The 16762-nt window shown below is 42.7% G+C and overlaps 1 protein-coding gene and 1 non-coding gene across 3 annotated transcripts in view; both read left to right on the top strand.

The window, feature by feature from the left end:
- FRAS1 (Fraser extracellular matrix complex subunit 1) overlaps positions 1-16762 on the top strand; it is a 491248-nt gene that overhangs the window by 100452 nt on the left and 374034 nt on the right. The gene's annotated exons all lie outside the window — the stretch shown is intronic.
- On the top strand, positions 8575-8691 carry LOC127483381 (U5 spliceosomal RNA). Its single transcript, XR_007909554.1, has one exon. It is a non-coding gene; the product is annotated as a U5 spliceosomal RNA (small nuclear RNA).

Here is a 16762-nt window from a genome sequence, read left to right as displayed (position 1 = left end):
GTTCTTTCATCTCTCTGTCTCTACCTCTATCTGTAACTCTGTCTTATAAATAAATAAATCTTTTTTTAAAAAAAGAAAGTAGTTCAAAAGAAAAGGAAAAAAGAAGAGGGGGAAAGAAAGGTATTATGTTGAGGGAGAGTTGCCCACTCTTGTGCCATACAATTCCCATGAGACATAAAATGCAGAAACCGAGTCAGGGTTTCAGTTTTATTCCCAGGATCTATGCTAATGTGCTGTCTCAGATGGATGTGAAAAAACACGAGGATACTTGCCAAAACAGATATTGGTCATCTTTGGCTCAACTCAGCAAGTATTTTCTACAAAATGAATCCCTAAACACTTTTTTTTTCATCTTGTAACAGAATTAACTCCTCCATCCAGTTCTGCTTTATTGGAAACCAGATCAGATTTCTTTTGAGTTTGATGGAGAGAACAGAGAGGTTTCATTTCCCTTATGGTTTATTGTGTCTTTCAAGGAGGGTTCCATTCCATCGTAGCTCAAATATAGCTCCCGTCAACCACTTTATTCACTCACTCCTCCTTCCTTCCTTTTAATTTGCAGGTCAGCATTTCTTTCCTAGCAGATGATTGTGACCGAGGGGTTAAGATGGCCCAGACCTGCCTTCATTGTCTCATCAATTGCTAATAATAATAATATATTATTATATTATATATAATATACTATTAATATAATATATAACATATGATATAATATATTAATATTTATATTATACATATTATATATTATATAATATTTATATTATATATATTATATATTATATATAATATTAATATAATAATAATATAGCCTGTTAATTGTCTCATCACCAGTTAACTGATAGCTGTTAGGTGGTACTGTTTTGGTTCCTTTGAATCAAAAGTTGAACAAGGTGTAATTTTTTTTTTTCAGCTTAAAGACTTTAGAGCCTTATAAAAAGCTGACCCCTGTTGTAGAGGAGGAAAGGTATTAGGAACTGACAGAATCACTCTGCACGCAGGGAACCAGTGGCCGTAGAGCTGCGATCTTGGCAAGGAGGCAGGGGGTTCCTGCTAGGAACTCAGCTCTGTACCCGTTTATTCCCTACCTGTGTGCAGTTACTTTGTCAGTTCCTAGTGGTCAAATTGACTTTAGGTTCAGTGACCTTGGCTTTACTTCTAGCTTTGCCACTATTAGTTTCTTTTTTTTTTTTTTTTTTTTTGACAGGCAGAGTGGACAGTGAGAGAGAGAGAAAGGTCTTCCTTTTTGCCGTTGGTTCACCCTCCAATGGCCGCCGCTGCAGCCGGCGCACCGCGCTGATCCGATGGCAGGATCCAGGATCCAGGTGCTTTTCCTGGTCTCCCATGGGGTGCAGGGCCCAAGCACCTGGGCCATCCTCCACTGCACTCCCTGGCCATAGCAGAGAGCTGGCCTGGAAGAGGGGCAACCGGGACAGAATCCGGCGCCCCAACCGGGACTAGAACCCGGTGTGCCGGCGCCGCAAGGTGGAGGATTAGCCTATTGAGCCATGGCGCCGGCTGCCACTATTAGTTTCTAAGGAGCAGTTGTGTGGTTTACTCAGAGTCTTGATAACACCATCACATATTGGCTTAAATGTGCACCATACAGGAAAGCCCTTGCCCTTAGACCTGACTGTGTGCAGGAACCAGGTCACGGGAAGTGGAAGCTTACAAGGAGAGTGGGAATGTCAGGCAATGATCTGCATCTGTTACTTCAGTCCAACCACTTTCCAGCCATGTCATGTTTGATAAAATATTTTCTCTTGGTCTCAGTTTTCTGATGTTTAAAGCCAGAATCTTAAGTCTGTCTTACGGAGCCGCTATGAGGATGTGTGAAATGGGATCATGTGAGCAACTCGTGTCCCTGTGTAAGTGTTTTGGGTGAGTGTTATTGTTAAGATGTGCAGGAAGGGGCTGGCATCGTGGGGCAGTGGTTTGGGCCACAGCCTGTGATGAGGGCATCCCATATTGGAGCATGGTTCAAGTTGTGGATGCTCTGCTTCTGATCCAGCTTCTTGCTCATGCTCCTGGGAAAGTAGTGAAAGATGACCTAATAGCTTGGGCCCTGCTACCCACATAGGGGAACTGGATGCAGCTCTGGGCTCCTGACTTAGGTCTGGCCCAGCCCTGGCCATTGCAGCCACTTGGGGAGTGAACCGGCTGATGGAAGACTGTCGGTTGGTCTCTCCCTCTCTCGGTCTTCTGTCTTTAAAAACACATAATGAATCTTAAAAGAGAAAAAGATGTTCAGGAAATATCAGGGTGCTAGGTTGCAGGGGGAGAGGATATCCAAGGCCAGCTGAGCCTCAGTTGGAGCATTTGTGCTCAGTAACCTGGTATTGGTGGTGCTTTCCTGAGATTAGGGTTTTCTTGAAAGCTCAAGCCAACTTAAATTGACTTGTTTCTCCCAAGAATTTTCCCGACTTGTGGAGGTTATTGAATCTTGGAGATGACCTTGGAAATCATTAAAGTTATAAGCAGCTACCTTGTCTGGATTAGTATGTGATGAAAATGTCATTTCTTCACTCTAAATCCATTCCCTTCCCTTCTATCAAACTAGAGAACAGCTTCTAGAAATGAGGGGATATCTGGGATTTTTGGGTTGTTTCTTTAGAAGTATAGAGGAGTGACTATTTTTGTTGTTGGTTAGGAATATGCTAATGAAATTCATAGAATCATATATTTTTGGAGTGGAAAAGTAGCTCAGGGACTACTTGATTAAAATTTTTAATTTTATTGATGAAGAAATTAAGCTTGAGAAAGGCTGTTACTTGTCCAGAACCACTGAGCTATTAACTAGTGAAGCCTGAGAAAATAAGTCTCTGCTTCAGTTTCAGCTGAATAAAATAACTCGATATGATGGTATAATTGAGCACTTTAAATGTTTCTAGTCACTGGCAACCTAGGCTGGAGAAGAGAGGAACCAAAAGATCTTCTAAAGAAGTTTGTTGAAATAGTGCAAGAAAACAAAAATATTAAATTCATCAGTGAATTGGGATTTAGTGAGCATTCTTGAGTTTCAGAATTAACATTCTCATTTCCATATGCTACAGAGCTATTAATTATGTATCTGTTCTTAATTATGCATCTCCGTGTATCCAAAGCTCCTTGTTGTAAGAATTCTGGTGAATTAACTGCTGTTTATTTGTGGACCACAGACACTGATGCTCAATAACTTGACCCAAAACTCAACCTTTTATGATGGGTGCCATCTTTAATGGAATCCAACCTTTTCTTGTTAGCATTTATTTTTATGAATTATAGTCACTGTGAATGTAAACATGGATTTCTGAAAATGCCATGAAGTAGGTCAGCATGCACCAGCAAAATCCATGTGACATTCATTGTATCAGGTGAACATAAGGCATTTTTCTGGATTGGGAGAGGAGGGGTTCCAACTCTTTCTGAATAAAGCCTTCTTAGTTTGAAATATGGGTTTGAGAAATAGTGTTCTTTTAAAAACTCTCAGATCAGGAATGTTATTCATACTGTTTCTTTGGGGAGAGCTATTTTCATATTGCTCTTTCTTTATGTGCTGCATAAAGCTGCCGATTTGGAAGTCTATTGCTCCTTTGTATTTTGGCTGTCCCCACAATCCTGGCAATAGCACGTTCTGGAAATGGCAGAGTGGAGGCAGTGCCTGCGGATTGAAAGGCCCACAGTGAGTGCCACGCTTTGGTTAATTGGCCCTGGGGCCTGGACATCCTGGGCAGCAAATATGCAGTTGGCTTTTGAGTATGTTGCTTTGGGTGTGTGTTTACTGCTTCCTCTCCCATCTTTGGTTCTGTTTCTGAGGAGCTTGCTTTTCTCAATCTCTTCTATATTCTCTCGTTTTTTTTTTTTTTCTAAAGAATTATAGACGTGGGGTGTGCCCTTCTGTGGGACTTAACAGCTTCATGAAAGAGATGGACAATGTTCAAATAAACATTTATGTTTGTGTGTATATATGTATATGTGCATATATATAAGAATTATTACAGGGATCGGTTCTGTGGCATAGTGGGCCAAGTGAAGCCGGCATCCCATATGGGTGCCAGTTCATATCCTGTCAGCTCCTCTTCTGATCTAACTCTCTTCTATGGCCTGGGAAGGCAGTGGAAGATGGCCCAAGTCCTTGGGCCTGTACCTGCAAGGGAGACCTGGAAGAAGCTTTGGATTGGCCCAGCTCCAGCCATTGTGGCCATTTGGGGAGTGAAACAGTGAACGAAAGACCTCTCTGTCTCTCCCTCTCCCTCTACCTTTCAACTAAATAAATAAGAAATCTTAAAAACTGTTTCCGATTAAAAAATTATTGCAAGGCCAATGCATACTCATAGTAAACAACTCCAATGGAACAAAGAGCTTATTTAGTACCCAGTTGACCTCTACCCTTGTCAAAGTCTTCTCAGGACATAACCTATACCTTAAACCTTATACTGACTCTTGGGTCTCCTTCTAGGTGATTTCCATGTGAACACACCATATATGTATATATATGTTAATGTTTTTTCCTTGAAATGGAGTGTACTGTACACTTCATTCTATACCTTGTCTTTTAATCATATTTTGGAGACCATTTTACATCACCATGTACAGGTACTCACATTTCTAAGTGACTAAGTTCCAGCTTAGGGGTCTTCTTTTATTTCTTGGTTTTCTCACATATTTTCCTTTCTTCCTTGGACAACATACTTCAAGACACACGTTCAGTGCATTGTATACCTATGCTCATGCTGCCTTCCGGCTTGGTTTTTCCAAACCTGAGAGAGCAACCTGGTGAGAGGCTGGGCCCACCTCCTATTCACCTTCTGGTCTGTGTGGGCTGGTTTGTGTTTGTGTGTTTGCCAAAGTCAGAGCCAAACTGATGACTCCAAGAGGCAGTGGAGCATGAACAAATGAGTGAGAGGTAGGGTATGTGAGTGGCGAATCCGTAGATTGGACATAACCAAGCAGAAAATCAAGATACTGCACTGTCTGAATTTTCAAGGTCAACAATGCTACTCTCTCTTTTCAAGTCAAGTCAGCACAGGAGCTGACTCCAGCAGCTTTGTGTGTTTTTCGAGACAAGGGGAAGGTCTCAGAGCTTGTAATGCCCGTCTCAGGAAGAGCCTGCAGATTCCCAAAGGAGATGGAAATGTCAGCTGTAGCCTGTCTTAAAGCAAGAGTGCTGCACTTTGGACCACAGAAGTTATTTTTCAAACTTCTTGTAGAAAGGCAACCTGTTTTTCAAATGAAATCTCTTTTATGATCTCCAGTATACAAAAGAGAGAAAGATGGAGCTGCAGGGCTTTGGTTGTGTTGGGCATCCTGGGCTCCCCCCAACAACTCGGATCGCTTGTCAAGTCCCCACACACAGATCAAAAGGCATTGGACCTGTTCAGTGTTTCTTTACAAGGAGGATGTTGTGACTTTATCTCTTGTCTTTAAATAAATTTGACACTATGAAGTTTCTACTCTGGGTATGGTACTGAAAAGATACAATTTTGCTTTCTCTTTGTCCTTTTTAAAGGGGCCTGTTTTTAGTTGGCTAGACTGAAGGGCAACCTATAGGTTAAAGAGAGGATGTACTTCTGCCACTTTGGTTAACTTTTAGCTACTAAAGTAAAAGTTAGAAGTAGCAGGACTGGAGAAGCTAGCTTGTATGGGCAGCCAGTTTTTCCACGAATTCCAAAGCCTGTGAGATTGATTGCTCTTAGTGTTTGCCACAGCCAAATGATTAACTAGAACCCTGAAACTGAGCCCGCCTGAGAAGTGATTTATGTTCTGAGTACAAAAAGGATGTTTGCATAAAACTATCGGATTTCTTATTGAGGCCTTTTAAACATTGTTTATCTTGGGGTCACCCACAGCTTAGAGCATTTTCATTTCTTTTTGTGTTTTATTGTCTTATACCAGAGGCCAAGGCCAGTCTTGTAGTATTTATTGAGTGGGGTGGATTAGGGCTTTCTAGGGGCTGCTGTTGAGGCTTTGGGAGAAGCATGCCTGAAACCACGGCAAGTGAATAGTGGTCTGAAATTTTTCACCACCGCCGATGAGGTAGTTGGTTAGGATTGATCCATTTTTCTAAGCAAACAAACAATACTCACAGACGTTGAATCATACTGTGAATCAGACTATGATCATTTGGGATTTCAAGACTGAAATGTGTATTGATCAAAGCCAGAGTCAACTTTTCTGGAACCTTCCCTTTTTTTTTTTTTTATTTGACAGATAGAGTTAGACAGTGAGAGGGAGAGACAGAGAGAAAGGTTTTCCATCCATTGGTTCACCCCGCAAATGGCCACTATGGCCGGTGCACTGCAGTCGACGTGCTGCGCCGATCCGAAGCCAGGAGCCAGGTACTTATCCTGGTCTCCCATGCGGGTGCAGGGCCCAAGCACTTGGGCCATCCTCCACTGCCCTCCCAGGCCACAGCAGAGAGCTGGACTGGAAGAGGAGCAACCGGGACAGAATCTGGCACCCCGACCGGGACTAGAACCCCGTGTGCCAGCGCTGCAGGCAGAGGATTAGCCTACTGAGCCGCAGCGCCAGCCTGGAACCTTCTTTTTAACACCTCTTTTGCATCTTGAAGTTTTATTCTGGATGGAAAACTCTCACCTTCTCAAGTTGAAATAGGGTACTTCATTCTTTTTTTTTTATTTTTTATTTTTTTTAATTTATTTTTTTTTGACAGGCAGAGTGGACAGTGAGAGAGAGAGAGAGACAGAGAAAGGTCTTCCTTTGCCGTTGGTTCACCCTCCAATGGCCGCCGCAGCCGGCACACCGCACCTATCCGAAGCCAGGAGCCAGGTACCTATCCTGGTCTCCCATGCAGGTGCAGGGCCCAAGCACTTGGGCCATCCTCCACTGCACTCCCTGGCCATAGCAGAGAGCTGGCCTGGAAGAGGGGCAACCGGGACAGAATCTGGCGCCCCGACCTGGACTAGAACCTGGTGTGCCGGCGCCGCAAGGCGGAGGATTAGCCTAGTGAGCCGTGGCGCCGGCCAGGGTACTTCATTCAAAAATGTCTACTGAGCACCTGCTATGTGCCAGACAGGGTGCTAGGTCATTGGCGCACAACAGCAAATGAAACAGACACAATTCCAGCTCTCAGTTGACTCTCATTGTTGTCTTAATATCTAGTTGTGAAAAATATGGTGAAACGTGAGACCTCATCCCTCTGCACGAAGATTGCTGTTTGCAGGAAACAATGTGCTTCAAGCCATGAAGCCTGACAGCTTCATAGAGAATTTCCTTTCCTGCGCATCCTGGGTGAGGCGAATGGAGGATGAAGATCATGGCCTCGTCCTGAATATGAAGATAAATAAATTACTGTGGGCTCACAGCATGCGCTGTTCCTTACCTGCAGGTGGAAGAAGACGTTTTCTTAAAAATACGTGCTCCTCTAGGTGTAATGCAGACCTGAAAGAAAAAGCACTCAGTCGCAATTCTTTCCTAATAAGAAGCCCTGAAATATCTGAGGAGTGCCTGATGGGAGCTCTTGCCTCGGCTCCATAGTTAGCAATTCCTGCCTTCCTCTCTCCCTCTGTTCCTCCTTCCCTCCCTCCCACTAAATGGGTACTCCTTATTGCTTGTTCTGCCAGCGGCAGACGCTAATGGTGTCTATTTTTAAGCATTTTATTTATTTGAGAGACTGAGAAATAGAAAGAGAGAGCTTCCATTCCCTGGTTTACTCCTCATCTGCCTTTAACAGGAACCAGGAACGCACTCCAGGTCTCCAGAGTCGATGACGGAGACACAGTTATTTCGGTTACTACCTGCTGCTTCCAGGTGTGCATCAACAGAAAGATAGAACCAGGAGTAGAACTGGGAGTGCAGCAGGAACTTGAAACCAGGGTCTCTGATACGGGACGCGGGTGTCTCACCCTGCATCCTAACCACGAGACCAAAGGCTCTCCAGGGCTGTGGATTTCCAATGCTCTCATCTTCCTTATCTTGTATCATAACCAACCTGAGTGCTAAGCCCTAACTGCTGACCGGAGTCTTTCATAATTCTTATTCTTTGCTGGGAAGATATGTTGGTTTTTCAGGCAGTGAGTGCCTTTGCTTCTGTACAGTCATGTTGGTCTGTGGGTGGAAGGACTCGTACTTGGCCAACTGTCTTCTGAAAAGCACCAAGTCTAAGTGACAGCTCAGACCAAACCAGCGTTTACCTTGTCCTTCCTGTGTCACATTACCCTGTGGTTTGTTGGACCGTTAGGTTAGGCCGTGTTTTAGAGAGATGAAGGTCAGGATGGCCGTTCAGGAAGGTCGACATCTCTGTGTAAACTGGCATCGGTGTCCTTCCATGGGAATTCATGTGTTTGGAGCACTGTTCTGTGGCAGGGCTCATCTCCAGGCACTTTTCGTGCCCTGTTCCCAGGACAGACCGAGATGCGTAAAGGAGATGCGTGGCTTACAGTGACAGCGTCCCTGGGTCCTGCTGTTTGTCACCACTGTGCCAAGTGGCTTCTTCCAGGCACTCAGGGAGACCAAACTCTTGCCAACTTTAATGTGGCGCACGCTTTAATTTAAATGAAATTGTTTCTTCAAGATGTATACATGTGTTTTCTCCCCAACTAGAGGCAAGCATTTTGAGCTTAGGAAAAGACCATTCACATATTCTGGTTTCTCTCCAGGCTGTACAGATCTTTTGCCTTTTAAGAAAGGTTTCCATGGAAAAGACCCTTCCTTCACTTGTACCTTATTTTGTGTTTTCTTTATATCACATAGAATAATTTTTTTGTGTTTATAAGGATATTCCAAAAAGTTCATAGAAAATGGAATTAAAAGACATGTTTTGCCCTTGTCTTGACTGTTGAGGAACAGTTTTTTTGTGTGTGCAAATTGTTGAACTCTTTACTTAGTATAGAGTTGTTCTTCTATGTATAACGTTAATTGAAAATGGATCTTAGTGGAGAGTGGGACTGTGAATGGGAGAGGGAGGAGGAGGATGGGTGGGAGTGTGGATGGGAGGGTGGGTTTGGTGAGAAGAATCACTGTATTCCTAAAGTTGTACTTATGAAATGCGTGAAGTTTGTATTTCTTAAATAAAAGGTTTCTTTGGGGGGAAAAAGACATGCTTTGGCATGGAAATTTTTGAAATTCATGTTTTTTTTTTTTTAATATTCACTTTCCAGGAACCTTTTAAAGGCACTTCATTTGCATGCATTCCAATTTTTCACACCAAAATAAACTTATCTTTTTATTTTTAAAGATTTTATTATTTATTTGACAGAGTTACAGACAGTGAGAGATAGAGATAGAGAGAGAGAGAGAGAGAGAGAAAGGTCCTCCCTCCGCTGGCTCACTCCCCAAATGGCTGCAACAGCAGGAGCTGCATCAATCCGAAGCCAGGAGCCAGGTGCCTCCTCCTCCCAGTCTCCCACACAGGTGCAGGGGCCCAAGCACCCGGGCTATTCTCCACTGTTATCACAGGCTACAGCAGAGAGCTGGAATGGAAGTGGAACAGCTGGGACTAGAACCGGCGCCCATATGGGATGCCAGTGCCGCAGGCGGACAATTAACCTAGTGTACCACAGCGCCGGCCCCTAAACTTATCTTTTAATTTTTCTACAAACTGTTTGAAGTACCTGTGTAATTTTTTTAAAAAATATTTATTTATTTATTTGAAAGTCAGAGTTACACAGAGAAAGGAGAGGCAGAGAGAGAGAGAGAAAGGTCTTCTATCCGCTGGTTCACTCCCCAGATGGTCTCAACGGCCAGAGCTGGGCTGATCTGAAGCAGGAGCCAGGAGCTTCCTCTGGGTCTCCCACATGGGTGCAGGGGCCCAGGGACTTGGACCATCTTCCACTGCTTTCCCAGGCCATAGCAGAGAGCTGGATCAGAAGTGGAGCAGCCGGGACTCAAACCGGCACCCATATGGGATGCTAGCACTTCAGGCCAGGGTATTAACCTGCAGTGCCATAGCACTGGCCCCCTGTGTAATATTTTTATAAATATTTTCTGATAGATTGAGAGAGAGGCCCATGGCCAATGACTCAGATAATGACCGATTCAGGATTGGAGGGCTCATTGATGTTTGCTGAGGCCTTACTGTGTGCTTCAGGGTAATGAGCAGTATGTGACATGACATAAGTTACTGAGTATTTGCCTGGGATATTGGTTTCAGTATTTGTAGTATTATCAACCTTCCGGTCCTACTCACTCTTTTGCTTCAGGTAGCACAGAGCTGTACCTTCCTTTTTGTGCTCAGAGACCTGGTTAAGCTGGAACCGTTCCGTTATCACTCACTGAGACTGCTGCTGTAGTTTCTACTTGTGCTCCTGACCCACCCATGCCCATCTCCTAGGCTCTTCTGTTTCTGACCCAAAGACCGGTCAGCCCCTAGAGGGTTTTGATCATAGAACACAAGACCTTCGGATAGCGTTCCTGCCTTAATTCCAACCCTCCCCCCTCCCCCCACTCTGTGTTCTGGAATGTCCAGTGTTAATATCTCATGGACTGTGCGCTCTACAAGGACAGTGTCCATGTATACATATACCTCTTTGAATCTCTCGGAGCCAGAATGGTGTTTAGAATATAGTAGGATTCTGTAGATTTGTGTGGCATCAGACTGAATTTTGTGCAGTTTCTGAAACTAATGAAATTTCAGCTTGTTAGCAAACCTAATTGCATCACCTTCTGTCTGGTCCCTTACAGTCTTATTTGATGGATTCAGTGTTGTCGGAGCACTTTGTGAAATGGAAAACAGACAGCTCTTTCCTCTTGCAGCTCAGTGCAACTCTAGAAATATATTTAGAACATTTAGCCCTCTTGGAGTGTCACAGGCTGTCTGCATTTCTGTGAGGTTGTCCTCCTCATCTGATATGAAGAAGTGGCGTTGTTTCCAAAGCAATAGAAAAGTGGGAGGAAGGCAATCTGAGAGGTTTTTCCTCACTGTTCTTCAGAATATCTTTGGCCTTTCCATTATGTTGAGAGCAAAACATGTAACCTAGTTTTATTTATAACATTGATTCTGCCATTCACTCACTGATAGTTAACCAAAGTTTGCAACCCACTCTTCTTTCAAGATCTCTTTCCCAGCTAGATCAAATGGTTTATTTTATTTATTTTATTTTATTTTATTTTATGTATTTAATTTTTTTGACAGAGTTAGAGAGAGACAGAGAGAAAGGTCTTCCTTTTTCCATTGGTTCACCCCCCAAGTGGCTGCTATAGCCAGCGCATTGTGGCCGGCACACCGCACCGATCTGAAGCCAGGAGCCAGGTGCTTCCTCCTGGTCTCCCATGCTGGTGCAGGGCCCAAGCACTTGGGCCTTCCTCCACTGCCCTCCTGGGCCACAGCAGAGAGCTGGACTGGAAGAGGAGCAACCGGGACAGAATCTGGCACCCCGACCAGGACTAGAACCCAATGTGCCGGTGCTGCAGGCGGAGGATTAGCTTACTGAGCCACGGCGCCGGCCTCAAATGGTTTAGAAATCTCTGCGGATTCCCTGGAGAGTCTTTCGTTCAGGAAATATTATATTCTGACCACATTTGGACTGCAGATGGTTTACAATGATTTGTCTTCTGCACAAACTACTTGTGATTTGTGGACTTTTCTCTTATTCCTATTTCATTAGGCCAAGAAACTACATCCGTATGTGGCCTGCTCTGTATTTTCAGAACCGAATGGGTCACTGTTGGGCTTGGTTTTGATTTTCAAGGAATCAAGTGGGCAGTTTGGCACCCCAGTCACTGTTGATCTTCTCATTCTGTTGTAATGAGTGCCATACACTTTAGAGGTAAATTGTGTTATCTCTGTGTAAAAAGGAGAAATTGAAGCTTAATGGATTTAAGAAGCTTGCTCAAGTTAGCGCTGGTCTCTTTGTGTAGAATTCACTTAAAATATATGTTTTTTGTAATCATGAGATTTTATGAAAGTTCCTACAAGGAAAACAATGATGTTTAAGAGGCACTGTCATGTTCTCACCACGACATTCAACGTTATCAACATTTGCCTGTTGGAATGCCCTGTCTTTGGATCTGTGTTTAGAGTATACCTAACAGGTTTCAAAGAAAGTCAGTTGACGTTGAAAAGATCAGAAAGTATTAAATTTCTTTTCAGGCCCATTTTAATTGCATTTATATAATTATCTTCATAACCATTTTAAGTCAGTCTTCTTGTTAATATTTTATAAAGCATACAAAACCAAGAAAAGCCATTTTTAATTCGTGAAGAAAAAAATACAAAAATAAGAAAACTTGAAATGTTAGCAGATGGGTAATTAAAAGCAAGCGAAGAAGAATTATCACAGTTAGTGTGCATAGTTCTGTATACTGAGAATGTGTAATTGTTTGGGGTAATAGATGTATCTAGTCCTGAGTGGTGGTTCAGAAACTGCCTAGGATTCCTCCATCCCGTATCACAGTGCCTGGGTTTGACTCCCAGCTCTGCTCTTAATTTCAGTTTCCCGCTAATGCGCATCCTGGCTGCTGATGGCTCCAGAGTTCAGTTCCTGCCAGGGAGACCTGGGTGGAGTTCCCAGCTCCTGACTCAGCCTGGCCCAACCCCAGCTGTTGTGGGAATTTGGAGAATGAACCAACAGATATGAAATGTGTCTGTCTTCCGCTCTGTGTCTGCTTTGAAAGTAGAATGAAATGGAGAATAGAGTAGACTAGGCTAGACTAGAATAGAAGAAATAAAAAGTAAATATACCTGTCCTTGAATATCCGGCAGCAAATAATTGACTTTGCTCCTGGGCCTACTCCACTCTGCAGTCTGACGTGCTTCCGCCTACCCTTGCCCCAGCCCAGCAAGGAACAGGTAGTGAAGCCGCATGATTGGCATTGTCTTGAGGTGAGATATTGCGTTATTTTTGATTATTCACAGTACTCTATTATTTTCCCATAGGTAGTAGAGTATTACCTGAGGTCACTGTTATAAGGTATAAAATCCTTGAGGCTGGGACTTGGTCATCTCTGTATCCTGGGACCTGGGGCAGGGCCACGCTGTAGTAGAATCTGGGTGCAGGTTCCTTGCCTGGAGCAGAAGGGCCCCTAAGACCACATTTCACTGGTTGGGAACCTACTTGTGGTGCAAACCAACTTTTTGGGGGGGCATGGATTGAAGGTGGGAAAAGGTTGCTATTATTCTTTGGAAAACAAACTAAAAGCAGAGACAATTACACTGATCTAATTTTGCTCCAAGCATGTTGCCAAGAACAAAGTAAATAGCATAATTTGTGCTGAAGTGGGAAGTAAAGAAAACAAAATCTAAGGGAGGGAGAGATTATAGCTAGAAAACAAAGTTATTTTTCGAAACTATTATCCCCATGGTGCCATTTGTTTTCCAAGGTGACTGGTGTTCAAGTCCCTTGCCTGTGCTGCTAGAGAAACACCTGGCCTTCTAGGAGCTTGTTTGTAGCCCCTGGGAGGACTGCTTAGTCAGACCTTGCAAGCCCTGTGCCTTGTGTGGCCAGGATGCAGTGTTCTGCTTGTACTGCGGTACCTTTTACATCGGTGCAAACATACCTGGCTCACTTTCCCCAGCTTCCCCCTGTCTTTTTCCTCTGCTCAGGAAATCAGCTTGGTTGGGTCTTTTGTGTAGGGCGAACCCCATTGGTGAGTGGACCATCAGTGGGTTCTCTGTTAGCTCAGTTTTCATCAAGGAGATCCATTTCTTTCCCAAAACTGTGATCTAGGAGAGTTGCCAAGCAGCTAGAATTTAAAAAAAAAAAATGCACAAAGCCCAGCAAACAACGTCATTCTTTCATGTGGCGCTGTCCCCTTTGTCTTCTGTAAGCCTGTCGCTAGCTGGCCAGTTCTCAATTAGAGTCCAAGGGTTCTTTAGCCTTTGGCAGTTTCTGGGCTCTTAGATTTTTAGTCAAAGCTTGATTCCAAATAATTGTCCACAGACAGACTTCAGAGGGTGGAAGTATAAGACTCTAACTTTCGGAGGTTGAAAAACTATAGAAATTCAGACAAGATTTCTCAGGTCTGCTTTTGTGAGCTTAGCAAGTGTAAAACATTTACAAGGCTTTTATGTCCAAATCTGAACCCGTCTATTCTTTTCAAAGAACTCACAAGGTCTTCATCTTTTCTGACAAGCCTATCTATGTCTTGGACAAGATCTGTAGTAGAGGCTTAAAACTCAAATGAACCTTTTTTGATCTCCAGATCTTTTGCAGGGCTAGTGTGGAACAGGCCGGTTAACACAAGTTAGTTCATCATCTTTGTTGGGTGACTGTCTCTCGGTAGCCAGATCCAGTCTGCTGCTGAGAGGCAGCCATGGTGACTACCCACTCAGAGGGTTTCTTTTTTCAATTATTGTGAGTACTTGAATATGGCTTGTATGTAAGATTCCCTGAAGAACTGTTTTTCTATTACCTAAACAAGATACTGTCCCTAGGTAGCTTCTGCAGTCTAAAAAATGACCTCTGCTTCATGGAGGCCTTTCCAAAGATAGAGTTGAATCGACTGATTCTAAATGTTACACCATTAGTGAAAAATGTCTAACAGTCACTCGTGGGACCTGGGACAAGTTCGGTTTCAGCTTCAACCATTTTCCTATCAGAGTACCACTGCAGAATACCTCTCTGGCAGTTCCAGAAAAGCCATGTGGAAGGCCCACTGCCAAGATGCACAGTGCTGTGGCTGTCTCTTTGCTGGGGCATTGTCCTCTTGCTGCTGCTGCCCAATATCAAGATGCCCACACACCCCCTTGCCCAGCCACAGAATTGTGGCTTCCCTGCTAGGTAGGCCTTTGCCACTGCTCCCTATACTCCCTTGCTCTGTGGCAGTTTCTCCTTCAATCTCTGAATGAAAACGGTGATCAGCAGCCATAGTGCTCAAGAAACTTCTGTGGAATTCAATTCCTGTGGGTACATTCTAATCAACAAGCAAGAGATTTCTAATTCACCTTGAAATTATGTCATGTATTATGTTTTTAGATTTGCTATAATAAATAGGTTCAAAGCAAAGGATTCTTTTGATTTTAGTGCTTTGTAGCAAAAGTTTTTATTTACTTTAATGTACCTTATATAACTTATTTCCCCAAGATATGTTGGTGGTTGGATTCTTTGGCCCATTTAACTGTGACACTGTGTATGGTTTTCTGTTTTTTAATCTATTATGGGAGAGAAGTGTTTTGCTGGTATTGTGTTAAAGTTATGATCACGTGGTTTTGACTTTGGGCAACTGGTAGTGACGTAGAGTAACCAGAAACAACTAGAGTTGGTAGACATTTCTGGGGTAATTTAGCTGTAATCCTTAAGTAGTTGGAAATCTTTGATCTGTAGGGCAGCCCACCTGAGTGGCATATCATAGCTTAGTAGTGCCATATATCACTGGCATTTGACACTGGTGTGAAAAGGTAGAACAGATTAGCACGTGGGTATTCCCACATTATTGAGCACCAAAACGCAGTAGAAGACTTCTTGAGAGAAGAAAATCTGTCAAGTTGGGTTATGCACTGAGTCTGTTGGAGCTTCATCAGAGGGGGTCTTGATTTATTGGGAATATGAATGATGGCCATGCAGAGTACAAAGAAAGCTTATAGAGAAAGTGTGATGATTGGCAGAGTAGGACGCGAATGTCTGCTGTGAGTTGTGCATTCTTTGAGAGTAATCAAAGATGGTGCTTTCTTTAAAAGTCTGGTAGAATTCAGCAGTGAAGCTCTCTGGTCCTGGACTTTTCTTTGTTGAGAGGGTCTTTATCACTGATTCAGTCTCCACCTTGGTTCTTGATCTGTTTAGGTTTTCAATGTCCTCATGCTTCAGTTTTGTTAGATTGCATGTGTGTAGAAATCTATTCATTTCTTCTTCATTTCAGGTTTGTTGGCATATACCTAGCTGTTTGTAGTAATTCCTGATGATTCCTTTTATTTCTGTGGTATCCATTGTTACATCTCCTTTTTCATCTCTGATTTTATTGTTCAGTCTTCTGCCTCTTTTTAATTTTATATTTTCAAAAAACCAGCTGTTCATTTCACTGATCTTTTATATTTTTTGGTTTAAATTCTGTTTATTTCTTCCTCAATTTTAATTACTTACTTACTTCTACTAATTTTGGGTTTGGTTTATTGTTGTTTTTCTATGTCCTTGAGATGCATTGATGGCTCATTTATTTGATGCCTTTCCAATTTCTTGATGTAAGCAATGATTGCTATAAACTTCCCTCTTAACACTGCTTTTTATGTATGCCATAAGTTTTGATATGTTGGATTGTCATTTTCATTTTTTTCCAGGAATTTTTTAATTTCCCTTTTAATTTCTTCTATGACTGGTTCATTCAGGAGCATATTGTTTAGCCTGCACATGTTAGCATATTTTCTAGAAAAAAAAAAGATGGGGCTTTCATGTGGCCATGGGCTTCATTCTGGAACTCCTTTAATGATTGTGGCAAATGTAGCAGAAAATGGAATTTCTTGTTTGGGGTATGAATTGTAATTGTGATGTTGTTCTAGATAAAGTGAGTCATAGCTTTCTAAGTTTGCCGTGATGACTGATATTGCAAAAGTTCTGTATGAATCACCTCTCAAAATAACTTAGCGTTGATTTCACAATTTTTCCTACAGTATTATTACATTCATAGTCATGTAGATTATCCCTCTCCTGCATGCCACTCCATAGGAGAGGAATTGTACATATTTTTGAACCTTTGTATCAACTCCGCAACTCAGAATATGTATCTATTACTATTTATCAGTGTGGCAATTGCCACTTACGTATAAGGCTTGTGATTAGTGATTTTAGTTTTTAATTTACCCATGAATAAATTTTTAATAAGGAGAAAGCAAGGGTAGATGAAGAAAGGCTAAGTAAGGAGTCTGTTTCGCCACTGAACACAATACAGAAGTTATGTT

The sequence above is a fragment of the Oryctolagus cuniculus genome, chromosome 8, assembly GCF_051225735.1.
Source record: "Oryctolagus cuniculus isolate XC-2025 breed Fujian yellow rabbit chromosome 8, ASM5122573v1, whole genome shotgun sequence".
Lineage (NCBI taxonomy): Eukaryota > Metazoa > Chordata > Mammalia > Lagomorpha > Leporidae > Oryctolagus > Oryctolagus cuniculus.
Note: the sequence above shows the minus strand (reverse complement) of the source record. Positions and strands in the feature narration are given on the sequence as shown.